A 19,432-nucleotide genomic window follows, 5' to 3' on the forward strand; every position below is an offset into this window, starting at 1 on the left:
TTCAGGAAGTTACATGTGGACCTGTCATACAATCCAGCAATCCCACTCCCAAGTATGTACTCAGAAGAACTGAAAAGAGGGGTGTGAACAGACATTGCACACCCATGTTCATAGTAGTATTATTCACAATTGCCAAAAGATGGCAACAACCCAGGTGTTCATCAATAGATAAGCAGATAAACAAAATGTGGCATATGCATAGGATGGAATATTATTCAGCTCTAAGAAGAAATGAAGTCATGATGCACAAGACAACATGGATGAATCTTGAGGGCATTATGTGAAACAAACTAGATACAAAAGGACAAATATTCTATGATTTCACTAATATAAACTACATATAATGAGGAAAGTCATGGAGTTAATAGCTAGCAGATTGGTCACCAGAAGATAGAATGAGGCTAGAGAATGGGGGCAGTGACTTAATTTGTGCAGAATTTGTGATAAGGTTGATTGTAAATGTTTGGAACGGGGAGGAGGTGACGATAGCTGGGTAGAGTGCGCGTAATTACCAGCGCCAACAGGGGGGTATTGTTATGGGCGGCTGAGCTCTAGGTTCTTAGCTACATCAGGAGAAGGAATTAAAAGACAAGCCAGGTTAATGAAGAAAGGAAAAGGGTTTATTGAGAAACAAGAAAAAGGGAGAGTACACACTTGAGATTTGAGTGTAGGCATGCTACCATGGGTGAGACTTACACCGCAGGAGGCGGAGGGATGGGGGAGGGGCCTGGGGCTGGGGGCCTTTTTAAGGGTGGCCTTTCCTCCTCCCCATTCCCCGTGTTAAGGAGGAATTTCAGCTATTTGCTGTACTGATTGGCTGCTTTTCTGACTTCTCATTGGTGTATACAATGGACCACTCAGGTTGTACCCATTAGTTTCCAAGGAACCAAGAGGGGACCTTTCTGTTTGGAGTTATCTGGGGCTTCTTTTGAGCCTGGGGGTTTCAAATGGGACTTCATGACCAGGTTCTTGGTGGGGTTTTTTTAATGTAATGATTAAGGCTTTGTTTAGCAGCAGCTGCCTTCCCTCAGAGGGTTTCTTGGTGGGGTCTCGGGGCCATGTTCCTTGCTGAGATTCAGCAGTGATGTCAATGGCTTTGTTCTAACCAGTGGCCATCCCTCGTTTCCTGTACTAACCTGCCTCAGTAAGACTGTTGTTGAAAGAGAAAGTTCAGGGCTGTGTATGTCACTAGAAGGGAAGCTAATGAATGGAACAAGGGACTGTCTAGCATAGCAAACCTTGTAACAGGTGATGAATGTGGTTAATAGTACAAACATAAGTATGTTCTTCCATAATCAGGAGAAGTTTATGTTAATATTACAAGATGCAAATGAAAGGGTGGTATTTGGGCAAAAATACACTTAAAGCAAACTATGGATTGTAGTGAATAGTAATATATTAATATTTTTTCATCACTTGTAAAGTAAGGGGAAGGCGGCTTTTCGTTTTGGAGTAATGAAAATGCTCTAATATTGATTGTGGTGATGAATGCACAATTCTGTGATTATACCAAAAGCCATCGAATGTATACTTTAGATGGATTGTGTGGTAGGTGAATATATCTCAATAAAATTGCTTTTAAAAAAAGAAAGAATATCAGGTAAACCAGTCTATATGAAATACTACAATTAAGAAATTGCATAATGAACTTCATTTTTACTAATTTCAGTAGTGACTACATTATCCAATGAAGATTATGAGATGACAGGGCTGATTTAAAATGTAAGGTTCCAAAGGTAAATAGTCACCATAGAGATTTTAATAAAATAAAGACCCAACTTGCTATTGCAATAAAAAATGCCAGCAATGGCTGAGCATCATTCAGAAACCAGGGACACTATAATTCTTTTGTGTAAAATCCTAGAAAGTTGTGGAATAGTAACCAAATTAAATATTTGAAAATTGTTTATGGCCTAATTATTTGGTAACATTACTCCAAGTTTATTCCAGAAACAGTAAACAACACAGATTTGTTCCAGAAACAGGGAAGCAAAAATTTTAAAAAATAGAAAATATTGAAGAAGACAATTTGCACATTTGAAACATAAAATTTTAGAGGTTGATTTTTCTAAATGACAAGGAAGAATAGAACTTATGAATTTAAAAGAATCAATTGAGACATTGTTGTTTCTTCAATTTAGCAAGGAAATGTTAATATGGCACTTTACACTTAGATTTTAATGACTAAACAGATGAAAATTGACTGGGAAAGACTGGGCCCAAACTGTAAAATGGCCTCAGGAAACCTGCGGATAAAATAATTTGCAGCTCTACTATTTTCTCCAAGTAAGCAATTTATCTCCTACCACTTTCAACCCAATCCTAGTCTCTTTTATCTATTTAAAAGATAAATATTTTATCTTTTATCTCCTGGGATCAGCCCCAGGAGGTTACTCTTGATTAGTCCAAACTAATAATGAATAGTAACTTCATCCTTGTTAGTAAATAGGCTCAGGAAAGTTTGTGTTGTCTAATTTTCACCAATGACTGTACTTTATGGAAAAGTAACTTAAAAAGGCTGAGAAAGGATTAGGCTTTTTCTTTTTCCCCCTGAATGAAAACTGCTATGCCAGGAGTTGCTACAACCAGTGTGTTCCATGAAGGAAAATAATCTATATTTCTGTGACTAAAGAATGAAAGATGGAAAAGCACCTGAGTCTGGGATGCTATTGATGAAATCTAGAATTCTTCAGCCCTTGAACAATCCTACCATCTTTCACTGCAAGATAATAAGTCAAATTGCCTCGCCCATTGATTCTTGATTTGTGGTACCCGGATCAGCAGCAACATCCCCTGAGACACTGCCAGAAATGCAAATGTCAGTCCTCACCCCAAACTTACTGAATCTGAAATGCTGGGGCTGGGAGACATCCTTCTGGTGCCTTTCAAAGTTTGAGATCACAGGTTTAAGCCATTTTGATTTTGTTTTTTTCTAAAGTATGACCAAAACTTTCTAATAGATACCATATATGGTAGGAAGTAAAGCAGAAATAAATTACGAGAAAAGAGAAACAAAGAAAAATGGTGAAAAACAAAAGTTAAGACAAAGCTAGTACCCAGTGAATTTTCTTGTATGTAAATTATACCTCATAAGGCTGAACAACAAAAAATTTAATAGGAAGGCCAAGACTGAGTTTTTTCCTTGAAGTTTATGCTGCATAGCTTTAGCACTTCTGGACTTAATAGAGGATTCATTCACTTCAACTGTCTCAGGGTCTTAACATCCTCCTGGTGGTTGGTTCTTTGTATTAGTTAAGAGTCATTGAATTTATTGTATGCTTCCAGTATTAAGAAGTCAGGGAACAGGGAAGAGCTCTACTTCCATCTTCATTTAGAAATCACTCAAGCACAATGAGAAGAACTGATGAAACAGAAATATGAAAAATTTTACCTTTTCAAAACACTAATGCTGAACCTCAATATTTGAGGAAGAACCTCCAAATGTAGCAAAAAAGAACAGACAGGTGTGGGAAAGTATCCAATGAGAAACCCTGCAAATATCAAACAAAACTAGTGGAGTATAGTCATCCTAAGTAGGTAGGAAAACCAACAATTTCTAAAATCTTTTCCATTTAAAAGAACAGTAAATAGAACATCCAGGCTGGTGGGAGAAACTTCTTTGGATGTCATTTGACACCACAGTGCATCAGGAGTTTCACAAGGAAACATACAAAGATGCCTAACATTCCAAGACAGATTGGAGGGTCTTCATTGGTTCTGGAGAAACTGTGGTTTAAATAAGTCTCTCACACTCAATGTGGCAGCCTAACTGTGTAGCAGGTTGAATTCCTGGTAACACACAGGACTGTCTTAATTCCTCTCTCACACAACTGCCTACAAAAAACTGGTTGGAGAAGAACTTGCCTCATTCAAAGAATCAAACTGGAACCAGCACAGAATCTTCCTTAAAGTAAAAAAAAAAAAAAAAAAAGGAAGGAAGGGAAGAGACAACAACAAAATCTTAAACAATTATGTCAAACATATCATGAAATTTTAAAAATTAATAAAATAGTTTAAAAATTCAAGGCAAGTATACAGGTATACAGGGATTAAGAAAAAATATATGGTCAATTCATAGAAACAGTTGTTGAGAGAGCTTAGGGAAAGAAGTTGAACAGAAAAATTAAACAAGTGTTGATATAATAGCTTTACTGATAACAACACAAAGGAAAACACACTGCTGAAAAGACAAAACAAGTAAATAGATGTCAGGACTTTGAAAAATGGACAATATATACAGAAATGAGTTTAAAATGCATTATCAACAATTAGTATGGAACAGATTCAAATACATAATTCAAGAAAATTTCATAGAAATATAAGACTACCAACAGAGTGAAAGGGTATGCCCTGTTGTGCTGAAAATAAAAAAGACTTAAAAGGGGGTGTAAGAGCAAGTTTACTGAGCAAAAGTCACATTAATGTAGGAGCAGCACCAAAACATGTTTCTGTTCAAAGGGGTGAGCTGAGCGGGAGGGGAGTGGGGTGCAGCTTATATGGCTGCTTGAAACAAAAGGAAGGTGTGGGGAGTGAGGAGGGATTTAGGGGACATGACTGATGGTTAGTACATGCATTTCATGAGCTGTGTGGACTATGGGGACAATAGGCTTTTTGAGCAGGGTGTTCTTGAAGCCCAGTTCATTAATTAGCAAGAATGATGTTGATGTAAGATTGTGGTCATCTGGTGAAGATCTGCAGTCCATGCTGGTGTCACCTGGAACTCTTTGTTACAGTTCTTCCTATTGGTCTAGGCTGAGGTTTTATGACCACCGTAAAGGATTATTGGTATGTCAGCCTGCTTCAGGTAACCTCTGTTTCTTCTTTATAATTTTCTGGATAAAATGGAAGCTCAAGCAAATTAAGATGGTTAGTAAAATCACTTATCATTCCACTTTCACAACCCTGTCCCAAGAAAAATTGATAACAATATGTTCAAAACTAAACACAGATTCACTGAGTCACGTGGACTTCTAAGCCAATAAATAAATAAATACTCTGTTGGGCACCAAGTAAAAAAGACAGACACCAATGGGTGAAGAATCTGGCTAGCTTTAGAGACTTGTCTTCAGCATTTTTCGGTGTTAGAAGAGACTGTCAAATGCCTACAATTTTTCTCAGGGAAAGAAAGTATAACATAAAAATTTTATAAACAAGAATCTATAAAACATACAAAGGCAGCAAGCTGACATTTTTACATGTGTAAGAACTCAAGATCCTGTGAGCCCTTCTTAAATAAATTAATAGAACAAAGGATTAATAGAAAAACTCTAGAAAAAAGATTGGCTAAGACTTTGAATTCAATTAAAAGCAAGACTAAAATGAAACAGCTGTTGAAATTATGGTTAAAAAAGAAAAAAGAAAATGTCACAAACCACAAAATTAAAACAAAATATATTAGCCAAAAAGAGAAGCAAGAAGAGAAGATGGAGAATAATGTAAGTACTCTATTCTATTTCCTCATCTTAAATAGAGACTAAAAGATATTTTTGAAATAGATAAAAGTATAATTAAAGCATAACTTTATTTAAACATGTAAGGGTACATATTGGAAAAACTAAGAAAAATGGTTAAGCTTATCTATAATTTCATAGTGAAAATAAAGGAAGATAGTTTGGGAAATTATAATAATTTTGTCATTGCACAAAATGGGGATTCAATAGCTATTGTCTGAAGAAGAGCAGTAAGTATATTGTATAAAATTATGGTATAAATGTAATCTCCAGAAGAACAGACAATAAGTGCAAAAATAACTTCCAAATTATCAGAATGCATACATGAAAAACAATGCCAGGGAAATTTTAAAAAGACCATATAAAAATGAAAAAAAAAAAGAACAAAAAAACAAAGCATGAAAAGTGAAAGTATGATATAAAGTACTATGATAAAACTAAACCCGAACAAGTCTGTCAGTTCAATGAATCCTATTACAAGAAAAGTAGTCTCAAGTTGAACAAAGCAAAAGCCAACTACTTTCTTATAAAGAAACAAATCCAAAACAAAAGGTCTTAAATAGACTGAAAATTAAGTGATGGTGCAAGGCATACAAGGCAAATACAGACAAACAGAAGGCAGGATGAGCAATATTAATACCAGGAGAAGTTGAATTCAGGGAAAAATAAAAGTACAGATAGTATGAATATGAAAATATATAACATTTTTTAATGGAAAATAACCTGATACATACAGGAAGCCAAAAGATTCCCAAGATAGGAAAAACTTGGTCAACTCTAAGAAAATACACTTGAAAATGTAGATGAAATAAGTGATTTTTTTTAAACAACAACAGCAAAAAATATTCCAACTGTATCAGATTCCTGAAAAGGCAAAACTGTAGAGACAGTAAATAGATCAGTGTTTGTCAGGGGATCAGGCATTACAGTCCTATGGCATTTATCAAAACCCATAGGACTGTAAAACACAAAGAATGAACCTTAATGTAAACTATGAACTTCAGTTGATAATGACCTATCAACATTGGTTTCATTGTAACAAATACACCACATTAATGGAAGATCTTTATAATAGGAGAAATCATATGCCAGGGGTAGGGGATATAGCAGTAAGATGGTGATATGAAACTCTCAGTTTTTCTGTAAATCTAAAACTTTAAAGAAATAAATTTAAATTATGAATTTAAAAACATAATAGGTTGCTTTGTACTAGTCTATGAAAAAATTTTAAAACCTAAATGAAATCAATAATTTCCTAGAAAAATGTAATTTATCAAAATTCATTCCAGTAGAAGTAGAAAGCTAAAACAGACAAAAATCTATAGAAGAAATAGAAAAAGTTATCAAAGAACTACACCACAAAAGAGCACTATGCCATGGTGGTTTCACAGGTGTATCTTATGAAAACTTTAAAGACCAGATGATACCAATAGTGTATAAACTATTCTAGAGCATAGGAAAAAGGAAAAGAGTTGCCAAATTTGTCTTAAAGGTAACAATGAAACATGAACGTGATAAAATAGCCCAAAAAGAGAAAACTAAACATTGAATCTTACTTTAATTTTGGTTATCAAACCAAAACCCAAAGAATATATTAGCATACAGAATCCAAGATCAAATTAAGAAAATAATAGCTCATAACCAGGTGGGCATTAATGTAGAAATGAAGGAATAGTTTAATAGCAAGAAATTATCAAATAAATTTAGCAATATTTCTAAATACTTTATGATTTCCCCTTGATGCTGAAAATATTTTTTATAAGATACTTATTCCTGATAAAAATACTCAATACAAATAAGATGCTTTATTGACTGACACTTCCTTAGCATGACCAGGCATATATATCTTTATATAAAACATGCATTTCATTCCCAAAGCCAACATCTTACCGAATGGGGGAATGACAGGACACCCTCATTAATGTCCAAAACAAGATAAGGATTCCCAAAATTACTGTCACTATTTAACATTCTTATAGGCAATAGCTAATGTAATCAGAAAACTGAAAACTATTAAAAATAACTGTGGGAGGATGTAAATGATCTCTATTTATATGTGATATGATGGCATACTTAGAAAAACCAAGCGAATCAATGATGAAATTAGCTAAAACAATAAAAGAATACACTAAGGTGACAGGAATAAATTAAAATTAAAGATACAGTGGAAAAAGTGCATAATAACAACACAAAAATAAAAATTTATAAGTAAACAATAAGAAATGTGGGGGGAAAAAAAGAGGAAAACTTTAAAAACACTCCTGAAAGAACAAAAGTAGACTTCAACATTACACAGAAGAATGGCAGTTTCTTAAAAAACCAAACATTCATTTTCCTATGCCCCCAACAGTTCTCCTAGGTATCTATCCAAGAAAAATGAAAGCATATGTTCCACAAATAGTTGTTGAAGGGTGTTCATAGTACTTTAAAGCATAATAGCAAAAAACTGGAAACAATCCAAGTATCCATCATTAAGAGATGGATAAACAAACTGTGGTATATTTATAAAATGGACTACTACTCAGCAATCAAAAGAAATGACCTACTCATATAACATGGATGACTATCACAAAACATCTCTGAGTAAAGGAAACCTTACACAAAACTTTTACACAAAAGTGTACTCAGTATATGACTTCATTTAAATGAAGCACTAAAACAAGCAAAATTAATGTATAGTGGAAAAAAATAAAACAGTGACAGAGTTTGAGGGTAGAGTATGGAGGGGTTTACTGAGAAAAGAATGAAAGAATTTTATTTGCTTTGCACAGGTGTAATTATTTGTCAAAACTCACTGGACACCACACTTAAGATATGAGCATTCCATTTTTGTATACAAATTTACCAAAAAAAAAAGAAATAAAAACCCCTAACAAATATTGAACTCAATTTAATGATATGCAAACTGAAGCACTTGTTTTGGGGGGATGGATATTGATGTTGCAAATTATTTTGTAATACATCAACAAATTAGATGGTCCAAGGGATAGATAGAAGGATGATAAGTGGATAGATACATCATAAAGCACAATTTAAAAATTTGATGGTAGACTCTGGGTGCTAGGTATGTGGGTGCTCTCAGTAAAATTCTTTCAATTTTTCTGAACATTTGGAAAACTTTCATGATAACATGTTGGGTAAAATAGAGTGGTGAAGTGGGACAAGTCTATCAAATATTAAAACATTATAAAGTTTCTAAAATTTATCAAGAAATGTGTTATTGTTGCAAGAATACAAAGACTGGTGGAACAGAATAGAATATCTGGAAACCGACTCAAGCACAGATCAAAATTTATGTATAATAAAGGTGATCTCTCAAAACACTGAGAAAAGATAGACATATTAATATAGGTGCTGACACAACTGGATAGCCATTTGGATATAGATAAAATTGATTCCATACCTCACACCATACATCATAATAAATCCCAACTGGATAAGGTATGTAAATGTGCCAAAAATTGAAACCACATAAGTATTTGAAGAAAACAAGGTTGAATTCCTTTATATTCAAACTCCAGATGCCATACAAATAAAATATTAATAATTTTTACTATTTAAAACATGATGCATGGCAGAAAAAGCACCATAAGAATATTCAGATGATAAATATCCAAGGAATGAGCATTCGCATTATCTATCACAAATAAAGGGAAAACCTGTCTGATATATGACAAACTCTTACAAATTGAAGAGTAAAAAAGCCAGGCCTCCCCAAAATGGATACAAAACATAAGTAAATAGTTCATGAGAAAAAGATATAAAAACTGGTCCATAAATATATTAATTATATTTAAGCATAAGGAAATAAATTCAAATTAGAACTATATTGTGATAGTTTATCACCTGTCAGATTTTTTAAAAATTCAGAAGCGTAACAATACATTATTTCTTCAAGCTTTGGGGAACCAGATTCTCTTTTATACTGCTAGTGAGAATGCAGAATGAAGTGACCAATATAAATGGAAATTTGGCAATACCTCGCAACACTATGAATGCATTTACCATTTAACTAAGTAATCATAATTTTATTGAACATTTAGGTCCAATAACATGAAACAAAAAAACGTATGCATGAAGTTTTTCATAGCAAAATTACCTACAATAAAAAAATTGAAAATAATCCAAATACTTTATCTATTAAATAGCAATGGTAATCACATGGTGGATACTATAGCTGTAAAAAAAAATCCTTATGAACTAATATGTTGCTATTTCCTATATGTAGGTATAAATTTAATCATAAACATAGATATACATCTTTATTTTTCAAAATTAAGCATAAGAAGAATCTACAGGACATAAGTAGATATAGAAAGGATAAGGAGTGAGTGAGAATATTTTCAGTATATCTTATGCATCAGTGTCCAATCAGGAAAAAAGAAACCTAAATTGTATTGACAGAACATAATTTAGGAGCTTGGTTAGGCTAATGTTGGAAGAATTAAAAGGCAACAATGGATCCCTAAGGTAAAACAGAGATTGTAACTCTGTGAAGCAGCTCTCACCCCAAAGGCTGGCAGAACAAGGAAAGAGGCTAGAGAAGGGCACCTGCTAAGTCAGAACACATTTCTCTGAATAGAAGGCACTGAATGGTTGGCACCAGAAACCAAGAAACTCTGAGGAGGAACACCATTATTCAGGGACTCAAATCTCTGAAGATAAAGATTCCACTGGCTGGTTTGGAAGTACGGGAAGGAGCTCTAAACTAGAAACAACTGTTACTAGAAAGAACTGCCACTGTTTGAGTGAGGGCTGTAAGGAAGAAGTAAATAGGAAGAAGCAAGTTTTTTCTCCTTCCTTCTTCCTTCCATTCTCCTTGTAGCATCCCTGTGGTAGAAGGTAGGAGGACAATCATCTGCAAGGGTGACATAGTGTTCAAAGGGTTCCAGCTCCGAAAAATGAAAGGTGGGTTTAGAGTTAAAAAACAATGGCCTATAAACCAATACAGCCCTATGTTAGGCTACTAAACATGCATGCACACATTTTACAAACTTTTGAAACTACGTGTAACAAAATAACATTATCATTTCATAAATGTTTTAATTTGTTATAATTTTATGCAGTTATATTTCATTCAATTATGGTTGCTCTGTCTCTCTCCCCTAAAAGGGGGATACACAAAATCCTCCTTCTAAGGGTATATATCTTTGGATGATGTTAATTTCTCCTCAGTGGCAATTACAGTTCCACTAGAATATTAAGTAAGCTAAAGAAAAAATTTAAAATGAACCATAATCCATAAGTCTTATATAAAATAGTGGGGAGAGGAAAAGTACAGAATAAACTGATTTTGAACAATGACAATGCTTTTTATATTCAAAAACAAATCAACAAGTATGGAATAAAACCATTAATATTAAACACAAGCAGAAACAAATGAATATAACTGTATAACATGGCTAACATATTCACATGGAAATAACATAATTAATTAAAATATCTTTGGACCATAGTACACCCTCAGACATATTCTAATTACAAAAGCAACAAGAATAGCTTGAACTTTACTCAGTGGAGGTGTGGTTCATAGGATTTAGTTAAGTCTTTAAGTTAATATTAATATATTAATATTGGATTAAGTATCAAGATGGATAGATAATTGATAGATGATAGATAGATAGATAGATAGATAGATAGTAGATAGATAATAGATAGATAATAGATAGATAGATAGGGTGAGTGAGTAAATATTTTAATATTTTGGTGGCAATGGAGTTCTCATTAGGAGAAAAAAGGAGAAAAAATTATGAAAGGAAGAATCTTACAACATAAGATTGAAATTGGAGGTATATGTAAGAACTCTTTTTGTTTGTTTGATTTTATTTGCTGGATTGGCCCCCAAGTAAAGGTATAGAAACAGCATTGCTGTAACAAGAAGCATAGCATCACCAGATTTTGGTTTCTAAGTACCATTCTCCACTTGAGATCTTTGGAGAAATAGCTGATTGCCAAATCTGTGCAAAGAACTTGAATATATTTTTGAGCCGGACAGTAAAGAAGTGCTCAAAAACTGTTAAAAGATTGAAGGGGTTTCTACTGACTAAATTTCTGACAATTTGAGCACAAAAAAATAAAATGTTAGTAATGAATTATAACATAGATTTTAAAAAGAATCCTTTAATCCATCTTCAAACACACACACACGCGCGTGCGCACACAGCAAAGAGAAGGAATGCTTATCTTTACGAAGAATTCCAGCTGTAAATGTAGATGGAAAAAGAGAAAATGACCATTTTGTAAACACCAGTGTAAAAACAGATTTATGAAGGATTATCAACTGATGCTAAAAATATTAAAGATTACGAAGAACAAAAAATCTAATATCTTGAAGTTTTGTTGAAACAGAGCTCTCCACAGGTTACTTATTAATTACATAGATACTTTTCAATGAAGACATTGGCAGACATTACCTTAACTAATTTATCTACTTAACATTACCTAGAAAGGGGCAAAATCAGTTTATGGACCTCCTGATGCAATGTACTGAGGTGGACACAACATCACATATACAGTATTATTTCCAACAATGTTAAATATTAATATAATCATGGGTAAATAATCAAACAAATCGAGATTGTGTGACACTCTACAAAACAACTGTCCTGAACTATTAAAAAATATCAATATCATTCAAAGTTTGTTCTTAAAATACAAGGTTATATATAGATTAGTAGAGACTAAAGAAACAAACACAATGTATGGTTCTCAAAGGATCCTCAATGGAAGAAAATCAGATGCAAAAGACATTCTTGGGACAAATGGGAAGATTAAAATATGGACTGTATATTAAGATGATTATATAGTATCAATGTTGCATCACTTGAGACACACCCCAAAGGTGCCTGTGGAAAGATTTCAGGGGGTCCGTGAACTTGAATTGAAATTCAAGAAAACATTATTGTTGTGAGGACATGTTAGTATGAATGTGATATATTTATTAAATAATACACAGTATAGTGTGGACTTAGAAAGGGTTCTGTGGTTTTTACCTGACTGGCAAAGGGGTCCATGGACCAAAAAAGGTTAAGAACCCCTGCGTGAGAGTGACAATATTATTGAGGCTCTTTAGGAGAATGCCCTTATTCTTAGAAAATAAATGCTGACAAATTACAGAGTGATGAGCCATGATACCTGAAAATGAATTTTAAAAGTTTAGCAATTCACACATGTGTATAATATTAGCAAAAACAAAACAAATGCGGCAAATTGGTGAATTAAAGAGTTGGAATATATGGGTGTTCATTGTACTATTCTTTCACCTGTTCTGGGGCACCCCTAAAACTAGAATGCTTGTTGAAAATTGGCCTGAGCAGACCAGGCCTTTATGGCCCCATTCCCGCTGCTCATATTGATCAGTCATTTGATGTGGGCTGTTCCAGGAAAAAGCATGGCCTTGGATAGGCTACAGTGCAACTAAGGCAACCATGGAAAGAGTTGACAGTGGAAGGCTTTCTGATTGTAGGAATCCCAGTAACTGGTTCAACAGGTGCTCCTTACAGGAGCATCTACTGGAGTATCTACTACAGAATATTTCAAGATACATAATGAAATTTCAGAAATTTTCCAGAGACGGCATTATTTCCCCATCCAGAGAAAAACAAATGGGAAGACAGGTCTTCTGCACCAATGTGGCTCTTAGAAACACACCACATTCTATCCTAGTATTATTATAGCACCAAGGACTTAATTTGGCAGCTATCTATTTAAACCAACTTGTGTTTAGGTGATTCTAAAGAAAATAGCCCCTTCACTCTGAAATTCTCTGTATGGTTTCACTAAAAGGAATATGGTAATATATAATGATAACTGAAACACAGTACAGCAATTTTCATCTGGGAAGGTCAGGGTTAACCCTCAGTGCCCTTACTCACATAAAGAAACATCTTTAACTTGTATCAGCATATTTTCATTAAGTTCACATTGCCCTTCAAGGTGCAAAAAGGACTTTCATCCCCAAGAAGGCAACAACTAATTAGAAATAAAATTGCAAGAAAGGAACAGATTAAGTTGCAAGAATGGCACAACCATTGCAGGCAATACTTTCCAAAGGATCTAGAAGACACTTAGAAGTTCAAAATAGAAACCAGAAACTAGGCTTTTCTGCATGAGACATTTCAAAGTTGCAATGGGCATTTTTGTTCTAATTCTAACATTCATAAAGGAATGTCTATAAAAAGGAGATGGCTATAAATTTCAGTTTTTGTAGGACAGTCACAATTGCAAATGTGTTATCCTTTTGTTCCATTAGCATGAACTATTATTTTGTTCTGAAAATTACAAATTTGACTTACAGAATGCAGATATCAGATAGCATCAGTAACAAGAAAATTAATTAATTTATTATTCACTGCATGTTTGGAGAGTGAAGATAGTGGATGACATAACAGGAAAATACAAGGCAATATGAATAGTGCACAAAGATCCAGTGATGTGCCCAAGTTTTATTTTTATTTCAAAAAACAGCACAATGCTTGACATACCGTAGGCCTGAAATAAGTATTAACTCTGTCAATTTTCTCCTAACAGAGAAAACCCTGCCATCTTTTAGGGAGTATAAAAATAATGGTAACACTTAAACTGTCCTGTGTGTTCTGAGCAATTTAAATGGGCAGAATCTCATAAAGAAAGCCTTATTTCATGACTGATGTTTCATTGTTTGCAAGCTCCACCAAATAAAAACTTGCATAGTTTTAAAAAAATATTGCCCACCTTTGTTTAGCAAAATATAATTTCTAAAAATCACAAGTACATTTAATACCTACTTTATTATATCTTGTTATAGTGGGTTTGGGCGTTATTATCTGGGCATGGGACTCATTTAAAATATATGGTTTCTAGTAAATTTTTTCCTATTCTTTTCTTTTTTTCATGAAAAACCCACAGGCATGGAGCAAGCTTCCTGAATATTTTTGAGCCTGATAGCAAATATACTTAAGATTATATTTAGGAGTTGTCTAAGTTTGACCAGTTTACCTTAAAGTCACCCCTTATATAAAGCAAATAATTGTGTCCATATAAGTAGAAAATGTCAAAAAATATCACTAGATTGAAAAATTCCTGGACATATATATCTTTAAAAAATTGCAAAACTATGCAAGGGTTACTATTTGTAAGATAGTTGTAGTTTTAATCATGCTTCCTAGAACTACTGAGGTTGATGAAACAGCCTTAGGACAATTTGAGTTATTACTATTTACTTTTCAAATTTATTTGGTACTGCCTAGACAGTACAGAAAAGATAATTTGTTTGAAATTGAGCCCAAAATCCAGTTTACTATCAATTAAGTCTTCTCTTTTTCCCACTTAAAATTTTTCCCTTTATGGCACTTGTTCAGTTGCATTTGATTTTATTATGAAATGAATTTTTTGTAGTTTCTGTGGCTTTTTACCTTCTTCTTGAGATGTTCATTTTAAATCTCTGTGTCAGGAAACAGAGAAACGGTATCTCTAAATGAGACGTATATGCAAGAGACTCAGGTAATGTCAAATTTCAATGAACTTGTTATTTCTAATGCTGTGAAACTGTCAAATGTTAACAGAAATTAAAGATAGAATTCTTATGGAAGCTTTCAAATCACAGCCTTATCTGTCAGCATTTGATAATAGCCTAACATTTATGATATACCAAGGTACGGAAGTGCAATAGTGAGCCCCTGAGGAAAAACCATGATGTCCTCAGGCTGGTATAATAAAAATATGCATTGCCATTTTCAAGCACTTCTAAAGTTTCTAATTGTTTTTCAAATCTACTGCATGGCAAATATGAAATTAGAGGACCATGAAAACATTCACTCATTACTTGGAAATCCTTGAGGTTAAAGTGATGGTATATTTACCTAACAGTTCTTTCTTCTTGCATTTTAACAGAGAAAATATGGAAAATTTTATAAGCTTTTCTTTTTTCTAATGTTCTAAATGGAAGCACAATAACTAAAATTTAGCAGAGCAACCAAAGCATTAAATACATTTTTTAAAAACCCTTTCCATTTTATCTGTCAATATTAGCACATTTCCTAAAGACAAGTATGTACCACAGATAACATACAACAGTGGTGTTTACCTTAAATGAGTTTGATTTTCTAAAATAAAGATGCAAAATTCTGTCAAAATCAACACTCAAATTTTAGTGGACAGCTTGGATTTCTTGCCATAGTTTTTAGGGTTCAAAGGACCATCACTTTTCAGTTAACTAAGCATCAAGTATCTGCTTTCTTCCTGCTTCTGCTTGTGTCTCCTATATTCTTGAATATTAAAGGCTAGAGAAGTAGAGCTGTGAATGGAAGCAACAATAATTTAAAAGGAACCCTTTATTCCTACCCTCTTGGGCTCAAAAACAAATGATTCCATGGCACCTCACTTCAGTCCATGCCAACATCTATATCACTGTGAGGCAAGACTTGGAGCCCAGAACGACTGCCCTCAACAACCATGTTGATGATGGAATTAAAAAGCCAAGTTAAATGAGCTATCATCAGTGGTAACAAATGTTCTACACCAATGAAGGTGTTGGTGGTGGGATGATATATGAGACTGCTATATTTATGCATGTTTATTTTGTAAGCCTGTAACTTCTCTATTAAAAGAAAAAAGGCCTATTTACAATGACCTGCTCCGTGGACAATCAGAGTCAGAAGCAAAAGGGCTGGACCCTCTCATTCCTGTACTGTTCAAAAGGAGTTTGTACAGCAGTATTTTCAGGCACATTCACAAAATGGATATTCTCTAAGTTCTGTAAGCACAGGGACTGTGTAAGTTCAATTAGGTGCTGTTTTCTGTATTTTTTGGCACCTAGTACAGTACCTGAAACAGGAGATAGGCCTCACAGAATGAATTGCCAAGGTTCAGGGATCAGTGCTATCAGTCATTTGCATCTTTTCCTCTGAGAGTGTCAGAAATTCCGAAGCCAACCATAATAAATACCCTCAGGTTGACAAACCCTTGTATGTTTGGGTACGTGTGGGAGATCACAGCTTTATCCTAATGCCCTATCATGCTGTTAAAGTTATGCAACTTGAAATCGAGCACAGAAAAAATATTGTTCAGTAAGCCAAATTTTTCCAGGTTTGTGCATGTTGCTAGAGTTATTTAAAATTTTTAAACTCCCTTACTACTTAACAACAGGGATTTATGCTTTACTCTTAATACTAATTGGAACATTTTGAAAATTTTTGCATCCAAAAAATAGAATTTAAAATAACTTAACTTGAACATCAAATAACTGTTTGAAATTCAAATCAAAGAGAATAAAAAATTTGAAATACAACAAAAATAAATCTTTGAAATGCAATGTATTTGGTAGGTCACAATAAAAATACGATTTGCAATTTTTCAAGGACACTGAATCAACTTTACAATTAGGGAGCTATTTGAATTATTTCATATATTCACCAGTAAGAAAGAAGGAATTTTCTCCCTTTACTAATATCTTAAATGACAGTGCTTCCTGCCTTTCTGTTTATAAGAGCCTTTCCTCCCTCTTCTCATTTTACACTTATTACCTAGGTAATTATAACAGTTTGAAGTTTTGTGAATCCCAGAAAAGATCATGTAGTTAGAACTAATCCATTCCTGTGGCTGTGGGACCCTTTAATTGCATTAGATTCAGTTAAGGGGTCTTTTGATAGATCACTTATCGATTAGATTGCTTTAGAGCTTTTGATTGGACTACTGCAGTAAGGTGTGAGTCAGGTTTTGTCTCCTCCCTCCTGCTGGAGGCAGGGAGATAACTGAAAGCAGAAACAGACAGAGAAAGACAGCTGCCATGTTACCCTGCCATGTGAGAGAGAACTAGAGAAGCCCCAAGAGGCTGAGAGAGAAGCTAGACGCTAGAATCAGTGGAGCACAGAGGCATGGAAAGAGGCTCCCAAGAGCCTCAGCCCACAGAACAGCTCAAAGCTGAAGAGAGGAAGTCTGCCGTGTGCTTGATCACCCACAGCTGAGCTGGGGGAGAAAGCAGCCTGTAGGAGAAGGCAGAGACAGAGAGCTGCCATTTTGCCTTGCCCTGTGCCGGGACTCCAGGATCGCCAGCAGCCACCCTTAGTGAGGGAGCATCTCTGATGATGCCTTGAATTGGGCATTTTCACAGCCTTGGAACTATGATATTTTCCGTTATAAAAGCCCATCCTATTTCTGGTATTTTGCTTTCAGCAGCCTTAGCAAACTAAAACTCTAATTTCATTTACTCTCATGGTTCTCTTAATATGTGCATATTATATTCATAAATAATTTCAAAGTGATTGCGTCCAAGATCTTTTTCCTGAAATTCAGGCTTAAATATCTTACATAACATCTCCATTTGGATGTTCTACAGGTCTCAAACTGGCCATGTCAAAAATGATCCATCATCCCCTTCCAGCCTAACCCCTACCTCCCAGTACTTTCCCTTTATTTCCCATCACATAATCCATTTAGCTACTACAAATTGTGTAAACTCACCATCAACGACATTCCTTTCGTAAGTCAGTTCTTTTTCAGGCCAGTGTTGTCCCTGGCTTGGCTGAGTGTCTCACTCTATTAATCAACCTCCCTGAGTCTCTATGCTCTCTGCCTCTGATTCCCACCTCCATCCATCCTTCATGTTGGAGTCAGAATGAGCCTCACAAAGAGCAAATCTGATTGCTCTCACCCATTGTACAGACCACTTCAGTGGTTCTCCTGTACCCTGTCAATGATTCACTTCAGATTCCTAAGTCTGACATTCAAACATTTTGTGATCTTTCCCCATTCCTCACTTACTAAAATCAAATAATACTGAACTGCTGAAATGAGTCTCTTACTCCACTTCCAGGCTGAGTCTAGAAACTTTCCCCTTCCCCCTTTCCTGCATTCCTTTTGCATTCCCCCATTAGATGCATTAAGTCTTGGTGGTCTTCCAAGCTTCAACTAGACTGCTAGATCTAACAATCTTGCCCCTCCTGCAAGTAGCAGTGGATCAGGTGCTCCTCACAGAGGCTGCTGTAGCTCCTTATTATCATATTTAAACAATCTAGATTTCACGTTCCACCAAACTCTAAATTATTTGGGGAAGAGGAATGTAGCTTACAGATTCTTTTGTTCTCCAGGCCTAGGACAGGGTGTCAAGTCATATTTGCTTAACGAATGAATGAAGGGTACATAGTAGTTACTCAAAACTGATAAAGACAGACAAATTATGTAGAAAGCTTTCACCCAAATTGAGGAGAACTTCATCTGAACTACAATTAAAGAGCTGAAAATAATTGCCGAGCAGGAAGTGGCGGTGCGAGGGCTGCTGCACAGCTAGCAGAGCGGCGGACCCGTTGGCAGCGCGCGCCCCCAGCCCCCGCCGCCCCGCGCCAGCCGAGCCCGCCCGCGCCCCCGCAGCAGCGCCCTGGCGGGGGCAGCGCCTACCCCGACAACCTCCCGGCGGGCGGGACCCGTCAGGACGCGGCCATCGGGGGCTGTAAGGCCTCGCCCTCCGTCTGGGCCGCCGTCCCTGGCAAGACCTTCGTTAACATCGCGCCAGCTGAGGTTGGCGTCCTGGTTGGCCAAGACCGGTCAAGTTTTTTTGTGAATGGGCTGACACCTGGGGGCCAGAAATGTTCTGTGACCCGGGACTCGCTGCTGCAGGAGGGAGCACTCACCGTGGATCTTGGTACCGAGAGCACCGGCGGAGCTCCCGCCTGCAGCCTCGCCGTCAGCAGGACTGCCGCAACCTAGTCCTGCCGATGGGCCAAGAAGGTGTCCACGGGGGTGTGATCAACAAGAAATGTTATGAAATGACCTCCCTCCTGCGGTGTTACCAGTACTGACCTGGTCTTTCCCTCCCCCACCGTTCCCCACTGCTTTTGCACCCCTCTCCTTACCATACACGCACACATACACCATTTTTATTTGGGGGCCATTACCCCACATCCCTTATTGCTGCCAAAACCACACGGGGCAGGGGCCAGGGCTGGATGGACAGACACCTTCCCCTACCCATATCCTCCTGTGTGTGGCTGGAAAACTTTTATGTTTTT

At 35.7% G+C, this 19,432-nt stretch overlaps 1 pseudogene; it reads left to right on the forward strand.

The window, feature by feature from the left end:
- The first annotated feature begins 4,593 nt into the window (after positions 1-4,593).
- On the forward strand, positions 4,594-19,222 carry LOC101444206 (profilin-1 pseudogene; annotated as a pseudogene).
- Positions 19,223-19,432: the final 210 nt, after the last annotated feature.

The sequence above is a fragment of the Dasypus novemcinctus genome, chromosome 9 (genome assembly GCF_030445035.2).
Source record: "Dasypus novemcinctus isolate mDasNov1 chromosome 9, mDasNov1.1.hap2, whole genome shotgun sequence".
In the NCBI taxonomy this organism is placed as follows: domain Eukaryota; kingdom Metazoa; phylum Chordata; class Mammalia; order Cingulata; family Dasypodidae; genus Dasypus; species Dasypus novemcinctus.